Source organism: Anastrepha ludens, chromosome 3, assembly GCF_028408465.1.
Source record: "Anastrepha ludens isolate Willacy chromosome 3, idAnaLude1.1, whole genome shotgun sequence".
NCBI lineage: Eukaryota > Metazoa > Arthropoda > Insecta > Diptera > Tephritidae > Anastrepha > Anastrepha ludens.
Genome location: NC_071499.1, coordinates 4,769,479 through 4,778,605, shown reverse-complemented (window position 1 = coordinate 4,778,605; position 9,127 = coordinate 4,769,479). Strand labels below are relative to the sequence as shown.

Here is a 9,127-nt window from a genome sequence, read left to right as displayed (position 1 = left end):
CCACGAATCGATCCATTTTTTGACTTCATCGTAATTACGGAAGTGCTGGTCAGCCAGGCCATGTTGCATCGATCGGAAGAGATAGTAATCGGATGGCGCAAGGTCTGGACTATACGGCGGGTGGGGTAGGACATCCCATTTGAGCGTTTCTAAGTATGTTTTGACCACTTGTGCAACATGTGGCCGAGCATTGTCATGTTGCAAAATAACTTTGTCGTGTCTATCGGCGTATTGCGGCCGTTTTTCTCGCAGTGCTCGGCTCAAACGCATCAATTGTCGTCGGTAGACATCCCCCGTAATCGTTTCATTCGGTTTCAGTAGCTCATAATACACAACACCCAGCTGGTCCCACCAGATACACAGCATAACCTTCAGGCCATGAATATTCTGCGCCGACGTCGATGTTGAAGCATGGCCAGGGTATCCATACGTTGCCCGACGTTTTGGATTGTCGTAATGGACCCACTTTTCATCGCCAGTCACAATTCGATGCAAAAAACCCTTTCTTTTGTGCCGTTGAAGCAGTTGTTCGCATGCCATAAAACGGCGTTCAACGTCTCTTGGCTTCAATTCATACGGCACCCAATGGCCTACCTTTCGGATCATTCCCATGGCTTTTAAACGTTTGGAAATGGTTGATTGATCAACTCCCAAAGTTTTTGCAACCTCTTCTTGCGTTTGAGCCGGATCTTGATCGAGCAATTCCTCCAATTCGGTATCCATGAACTTTGGCGGCGCACCCTCGCGTTCTTCGTCTTCCAAGCCAAAATCACCACTTTTAAAGCGTGCAAACCACTTCTGGCACGTTCGCTCAGATAGAGCATGCTCACCATAAACTTCCACCAAGATACGATGACTTTCGGCTGCTTTTTTCTTCATATTAAAATAATGAAGAAGAATTCCCCGCAAAAACACATTATTTGGCACGAAATTCGACATTTTCAAGTGTGGTAAAAATATTGTTGTTTACGCTTCAAATAAAAAACTTATACTGACGTTTGTGCCTTACGACAGTAGCTCTCCAATGAATGTTTGGAAATGTGGATCGATGGAATAATAATCAAGTTACGCCATCTGTTGTAAAGCCGCACGAACTTATAAATAGACCTATTATCTCTTTTTATATTTTTGTAATTTATTTCGTTGGCTATTTGGTTACGTATTCCTTCATTTGTTAAATTATTTAATTTTAATTTGGGAATTTTATTTTTTTATGCTGCACTAGACTAAGTAGTTACGCAGTTTTAGTTGCTGGGTGATCTTCTTATTCTAATTATGCTTTATTAAGAGGATTACGAGTTGTTGCTCAAACTATTTCTTATGAAGTTAGAATGACTTCGGTGCGACTGTGCTGTGGTATGAGAGGACTGGTTATGATTGGTGACGATGGTATCTGAAAACTAAATAAAAACAAAGAAATACAAATTTAAAACCTATTAACTTATTTATTTAAAATTATAAAGAATTATTTCACAATAAAAAGGCACTGTCCACAATGGCTATCGGCCACAGTTTACAACTGAATTAAGCGCCTAAATAATTACAAATACGGTTAGCTTTTTACCATCACTAAGCAGAAATACTAGTTATCCTTCAAGGCGATGCATACTTAGAAGTATTTGGTTTTTTTGCCAAACGTTTCCAAATATACGGGGGCGTACTGTATACATAGAAAATATAATTTTTATTCTCTTTGAAGTTCATGGACGCCAACACTTCCAGTGACAACAGCACTAAAGCACAACGTCAAGCGGAATTACAATATGTGCATATGTATGTATGTGTGTAGCGGAAAATTTTTGATAAAATTCTTCTAAACACTGTGGGCAACTGCTTGCTGTTATTACAAGATTAAAATCACGATACGTTACTGGAAAGTTCCGGGATTTTTGTTGGAAAATTGGTGAACCGTGGCTGCGAAATTCATCGGCGCATGTGCCGCGTCATCATTTTAATTCAATTTGTAAAGCTAAATTTTGCCAATCAGGTGTCACATGCTATTAAATATGTTCTTGTTACTCCTTCAATATAAACTAAGGAAGATAAGGTCATTTGTAACAAACGTTTTAACAGTTTTGGCTTTTAGTGTGGATGTGGTATGTATCTGTACTATGTGGGAATAAATAATAATTAAGTGAAGGCCGAATTTCTTTCTCGATTTTTTTTGGCACGAAATAACTGCAGTCACTCTTAATGGAGGATCATTGCCAATTGTGGTAGCATCGGAAATAAGACAAGACAGCTTAAGTGCAATTTTATTCAATCGCCAAATAATTAAACAATCAGAAATGTATAATTCTTGCAGTCACCTGTAAACTAGACAGCTGCAGTATGCAAACAGACAGGCAATGGGGCACGTAAAGCTCAAAATAAAGATTTACACAGTAAAAAAATGATTCAAAAATTATTATTATACAAAATTAGATGATTAATTTTGCGCCACCTAATGACTACGATGAAATTTTAATGTACAGTAGGACTTTTAGAATTTAAAATATACTAATATACTTCTTGCATCGCTTTTCAAGGAGCATATGTATGTGTGTGAATCTTTGCTTAATTTTACACAAAAAAATTTTACTTAATAAGGCATTATTATAGAAAGGTGTTTTGTTTAGAAAAACATTTTTCGTTTTGAAATTCGCGCAAGAACGTTATTTTAAAATCGTGTAAAAAGGAATCGTGTAAAAAGGGAGTTGGGTGCACACTGTTTGATTGCAAACGTAACAAAGCGAGTGAGCCACTTAGTACAGTTCTCTGATAAGCCTTTCTCTATCTAAACTATGGGGAATGGATTCTCGGATTTGAAATGTCATACATCTTTTAACATTTTGGCAAGTTGGCTATGTGACTCGAAGCAATACTAATATTACTCCTACGTAGGGCTGCCAGGTCCCCCTGGGGCAAAACCGAGACACTTTGTGAATTCAAGAAATATACAAAAAAATTCGTTCCGCATTAGCATTATGACTAGGTATCGCATATAAGTATTGAACTATTTTAAGTAAATTTTGTTTTCTCTGCTTTTCTTTAGATAGGTTAAGAAAATACTGTCATTTTTATTCAGATTTTACATTTAAAATCATCAGTTTGACTTTCTATAATTTGCTTTAAATATATTACCTCTTCAAAGCAGTCATCATAAATTGTTATATTTTTTTTACTTAAATACATTACAGTCATTTGGACTTCTTGCCAAGTTGGTGCATTGTCCAAGGTCAACCAACTAAATACGCTATATTCATTCAAATTGACACTCTACTCTTCCAAATAACTATTTGCTACATAAAAAAAATCTATTTACATCATCTTCAAAATCTAAAATTCCCTCTGCGTATATATCGCCTTTCTGCTGCAACTGCTCTAAGATAATGGTTGCTTGGTTTCCTGTAAATTTATTTTCTTCTTTAAACTTTGGGTATATTCAGAAACGCACTATAAATGCGCAGTAATTGCAGCGCTGGCAGCACTGCCAATGTGACAAGTGTTGCAATTGATAGATTGGCAGTATTAAAATTTTTCCTGCAAATAATGCGCGACGTTTGATACAAAAATGGCGTTTTGGAACGCGATGTATTTGCAGTACTGCCATATTTGCATTTCTGAACGCATTGTCAACACTGCAAAAGTACGTTGCGCATTATAATGCGTTATTGAATATACCCTTTCTTTAGTTTCATTTAGTAGTTTTTGCACTTCGATAACTGATATCGCCGATTTTTCAATTTTCTTATTTTGTTATTCAAATAAAAACGATTGGCAATGAATAAATGACATGCAGACTTTGGATAAAGCATTCTTGAAAAAGTCCGTAATAGCTTTTGAAGCGTTTTTCTCATTCGAAAAAAAGGCTTTTAGCGGATTCCACATTTGCAAAATTCTTTCTATTGCAGGTACCAGTGAGAGCGTCCAAGATTTACTATAAGAAAGAATTGATCTGTACATTGTGCCCGCATTGTCACAAAAATCTTTAGGACGCTCCGTTCGCACAGCTAATATCGAAAAGTATTTATATATCTTAAATATAACAGACTCTACATCTATTGACATTACATCCACTGCACTAGAAATTGTTTGAGCAGGGTAACCTATGCCTTCAATGCTTTTCCCTGAAACTTCTTTTAATTTATAAAATGTGTTTTTTAGTCTCTGCCTTTTTCTTCCATTAAAGTTGGTATTGGTATTATCAGCACCAGAAGCTAGAAGGTTTTGTAATGGTATTTTGTGTTGACTTAATGTGTCTACACAAAATGACGTTACAGAATCTTCAGTTTCATCATTCATCAGTAAAAGTGAATAAGCAATGGAAACATTTTTTCGGCTTTGTGGTTGCTGGCGTCCGTTGAAATTCCGTAAAAAGGCACATTTTTATTAAAATATCTACAAAGTTTGCTACTGAATGTGGAGCCAAAACATTTTTGATTAAAGCTGTGTCTTTGGTCCTGCAAACTGATTGCTTTGCTACTATTGCCGAATCAGGATACACGAGCGCATTTAGTTTTGTAGCGCAATCTACTGAGCTGAGCGACTCATAATAAAATGATTAATAATCTTAAATGCATTTGTTAGCTCAGCGGCGAAGATCAGCTGCCTCTTTGTTGTATTTGGTTTCACAAAAAAAGAAGAGATTTCTTTTGAAGTAGACGCCTCGCATAACCTTGATTTGTGCTTGGAACTGTCGATATGATCAAGAATATCTGAGCTTTCACTGTGACTAATGGCAACAAAACAATCGCAAACTGTACGCAACGATTCATGTTCACTTCTTCCACGTTTCATAAAAGACCATTCCTCTGTGTATGAGGGAAGGAGTTTACGTTTCCGTTTTGGCATTTTCTAAAAGAGATTGAAAGTATTATTGGGAGGTTGAATTAGTTTTAAAGGTGGCACACAGATGGCGCTATTTATTACTTTATCGCGTTGGAAATACTGAATATATATTCATAACAAAGCCTCATCCCTAGGCTTTGTTTATCAGTATCTGTCATTTCGCTGAAGTATAAACAACGCAGTGTTTTCGTGCTCCGAGTATGTCAACTTTCGTGCCGTCGAAACGCAATTTGCGGGAAGCTTTTCTTTTCTGCTTCAATTTGAAAAAAAAATACAGCCCAAGCCCGTGAATTGCTGCAGGAGGCCTACCCAGACCATACTCCGTCGATTTCAACATGTGAGTACTGGTTTCGACGATTCAAAAGTGGTGATTTTCACACCGAAGACAAGGAGCGTCTTGGCCAGCCCAAAAAGTTCGAGGACGCGGAATTGGCGGAATTGGTAAACGAGGACTCGTGCCAAACCCAAGAAGAGCTTGCTGAATCATTGGGCGTTGATAAATCAACCGTTTGCAAGCGTCTAAAAGCGATGGGAATGATCTAAAAGCAAGGACATTGGGTCCCGTACGAGTTGAAGCTGCGCGACGTCGAACGGCGATTTTTTACGTGCGAATTGCTGATCGAGCGACAAAATCGGAAGGGTTTTTTGCATCGGGTGGTGACTGGCGACGAAAAATGGATCCACTACGATAACCCAAAACGCAAAAAATCATGGGGTTTGCCTGGCCACGCATCAACGTCGACGGCCGAGCAGAATATTCACGGCAAGAAAATCATGCTCTGCATTTGGTGGGATCAGGTCGGCGTCATATATTTTGAGCTGCTCCAACCGGGCGAAACAATCACGGGGGATCGTTACCGACTGCAATTGATGCGTTTAAGCCGGGCATTGAAAGAAAAACGGCCGGAAACGGTAAAAAGGCATGACAAGGTTATTTTGCAACATGACAACGCTCGGCCGCATGTTGCTCAACCTGTCAAAAAATACCTTGGAACGCTTGGCTGGGAAGTGTTACCCCACCCGCCGTATAGTCCAGACATAGCTCCCTCCGATTATCATTTGTTCCGGCATATGAGTCTCGATTTGGCGGAACAACGGTTCTCCTCGTACGAGGCTACCAAAATATGGGTTGAGTCATGGATAGCCAAGCAGCGGCCAGAATTTTGGAAAAACGGCATCCGGAAATTGCCCGAAAGATGGGCGAAAGTTGTAGCTAGCGATGGCCAATACTTCAAATAAAATATTTTGTACCGTTTTTTCACAATAAAGCCCCAAGTCTTCGAAAAAAACCTTTAAAACTAATTCAACCTCCCAATATAAACACATATATTTTATAAATTTTGTGAGAAAACTTACAATAAAATCAGAAGTACTCAACTTGAAGAACCAAATACTTAGCGCAGAACAAAAGAGGCTGTAGCTAATTAGGAAGAACACTTTATATCGATAATCGATACATGTGTACTGTGCAATGTGCAACTATCTAGCGATGTTAGAATTTCACAATAGTTGGAGTGCACATAAGAAGCAAACCAAATAGTTGGTAGATTTCCTGGCTCTGTACAATCGATTAGATTTAAAAACTGGGACACCTAAACGAAAACCGGGACATTTTAGGGTTGGACCAGGACACCGGGACAAATGACCTAAAACCGAGATAGGTCCCGGGAAACCGGGACGTCTAGCAGCCCTACTCATACGCCGTGTATATTTTATGGTGCATAAAAGCTAAATGTGCTGGCCGAATGCAAGCAAGCATTGCTCTTGTTTATTTTTCTTTAAAAGCTTGAGTCATAATTAACAACAACAAAGTACATAAAAACGCAGGTTTTATTAACAATCAGGATTACTAACAAGTAATTGATTAACATAAATAATCAGCTAAAATTTACTGTGGCTACAGTGAAAATGAAAAACCTATTGAAAATGTCTGGAACGACGCGAGAAAACTTCAATATCAAAGACTATTGATTTACCATTAAATTACCACTTGGCCGACTTTCATACATTTCAGTACATTCCCATTCGTTTTTGACAGTTGTCGCAGCAAAGCACCAATGAGTTGGGCCAGCGCCGTAAGAAAAGTCCATAAATATTAATTAGGTGCATATAAATGTTTAATTCCTTAAAATTGTGAACGCATTGAATTCATATTTATTAATTGTATGGCTTTCAACTCAATTAGACACTTTTATGTAGACCAAATACCCACGTTTCCCGGCTACAGATGGTAGCAAAGCAAACAAAAGCCGTTAAGCGCAGCTGAGCACGCACCGATAGGATCACAGCAAATCCACTTGTTAGTACGGAGAGAAGTTGATAAACAAACCGAAATAAAGTGAAGTTCGCAATTGCAGGCGAGTGTAAAGGGCAGTAGGTAAAACAAGCAGAGCACTCGATAGCCAGCAACTGCTCCTATTTGTACTTATTTACCGTTGTCGTGCGTGGTTGCTTTCATTGAGCTTTTTGCTTGCTGCCCTCGAAGGTTGAGAAAGATTGAAGTAAGTAGACCAATAATTATGGTACGTGCAAAACTTCGAGAATAAAAAAGAGAGGGGAAGGAGGTGATTGGAATGCAAGACTTCCAAAGTCGCAAACACGCAGGTATGCGTCTTATGGCTCGCTACTTGGATGCCGTTATGTAGCTAAGTACAGCTCCTATAGCAACAAGTACACATTTCGTTACAGAATCCAGAAACTAAGTACGCAGCAAATATTTTTACGCAGCTGATTACCTAAAAGACCATTGTATCGTATTGTAGGAAGCAGTCGGAGTGAAGGTTATTTCTTCAATAACTCTGTGGCACACCTTTGAATGTGCGTGCGTGTGAAAACTAGCGGAAATCTGATGTCTGGTACATCAACTTTGAGTTCAGTTTAAAAAGTCTAAAGCAGCCTTTCTGAATTTGTATAGAAAAAATAATATTATAGGGTATATACATTTCAGTTTCATAAATAAATGCCGTAACTCAACTTGAATGACTGTAATGAAGTGCCAAAAGTAGCAACAGCCTGCCTCTTAAATTAACTACAAATAATATTTGCTGGTCTGTAAGTAAGCCAGTTGACCTTTTTAAGTATAGCAAAGGTTACTGCATGAACTTCAGTTGCTGCACTTAAATAAACTCGGTTTTATGCTTCACGTTCTGCTTAGTTTCTTTTTTTGTTCTTTGGTTTTGCAAAATATTCACCTTTCATGCTAACCTAAGCCTCACTGCCTACGGAGCGTATGGAGAAGAGGAAGAAAGCAGTAAAATCGCTGTGCTGAGTAGGTCAAAGTTTCTGCAAACGCCGCTTTTGAAAATGTTTTTCTACTCTTCCTCTTGATAGCCTCATAATTCAAGTTTATAAAGAAAAGTTTTGTAGAGCGCACAGCTATTAAAGTGAGCGCGACCAATGAACAAATGCACTTGCGATCAACACAGTTGTTCGGTATATTAAACACACAAATTGGATTTGACGCCGTCACGGGTTGGTTGCGCAGCCTAATTTAGGTCTCAATTGGTATTAAATTTAGTAGTTTTTAAAGCGATTCCTTGGAGGTTAAATTCAATAGAAATTTATTTACTTACTTAATTTTCAATTAAATTAAATTTTCAAATTACTTCATACAGCAGCCGTCGTAGCCGAATAGTGCGTGACTAACACTCGGAAATGCGTATACTCAAAATCCCGTGCATGAAGCACCAAAATGAAAAAAAATTTTCTACTAGCGGTCGCCCCTCGGTTGGCAATGGTAAACCATCGAGTGTATTTCTCCAACGAAAAATCTCCACATAAAAGCCATTTGCCTTTTGGAGTCGTTGTTTAAATAGGAGGAGAAGCTCGGCTAAACATCTAACAGACGTCTACCTAATTTAGTCAAAAAGCACAGAAGTTCTTACTGACGATTGACTTAATTCTAAAGTAAGCCCTTTATTAATAAAATAACAAATAAATCTGAATTAAAAATTGATCAAAACCATAAAACAGTACTTGATTTTTTCCATTGTAGAAAACACTACGACACGTTGATGCTAAATGGCTTGCAAAGAATGAGTGGACAGATTTAAATGAAACCTCACTTACGTTCATATGAAGAATGTGCCAACATAAGAAAATAAACAATGACTATTAGCAACGCCAACTCTTATAGAATAGCATAACTTATTGAACAACCTAGTATATTTATTTAATGCCCACTGTAGTAAATTCACCAATTTTATTTTTCAAAAAATAAATTATTTGAAGTTCAAAATCAGTAACCTCAAAAACTGGCACGTTTTCCATATTGGAGCTGCCAAGCTGCCAGACATAT

The 9,127-nt window shown here is 37.9% G+C and overlaps 1 long non-coding RNA gene across 2 annotated transcripts; it reads left to right on the top strand.

Annotated features, from left to right (window-relative positions):
* The first annotated feature begins 1,826 nt into the window (after nucleotides 1-1,826).
* LOC128856885 (uncharacterized) lies at nucleotides 1,827-9,127 on the top strand. 2 transcript variants are annotated; one of them, XR_008453872.1, is made up of 4 exons: nucleotides 6,703-6,933; nucleotides 7,016-7,331; nucleotides 8,445-8,736; nucleotides 8,825-9,127. It is a non-coding gene; the product is annotated as an uncharacterized LOC128856885 (long non-coding RNA). The 2 variants fall into 2 exon arrangements; XR_008453873.1 differs by lacking the exons at nucleotides 6,703-6,933; nucleotides 7,016-7,331 and adding an exon at nucleotides 1,827-2,096.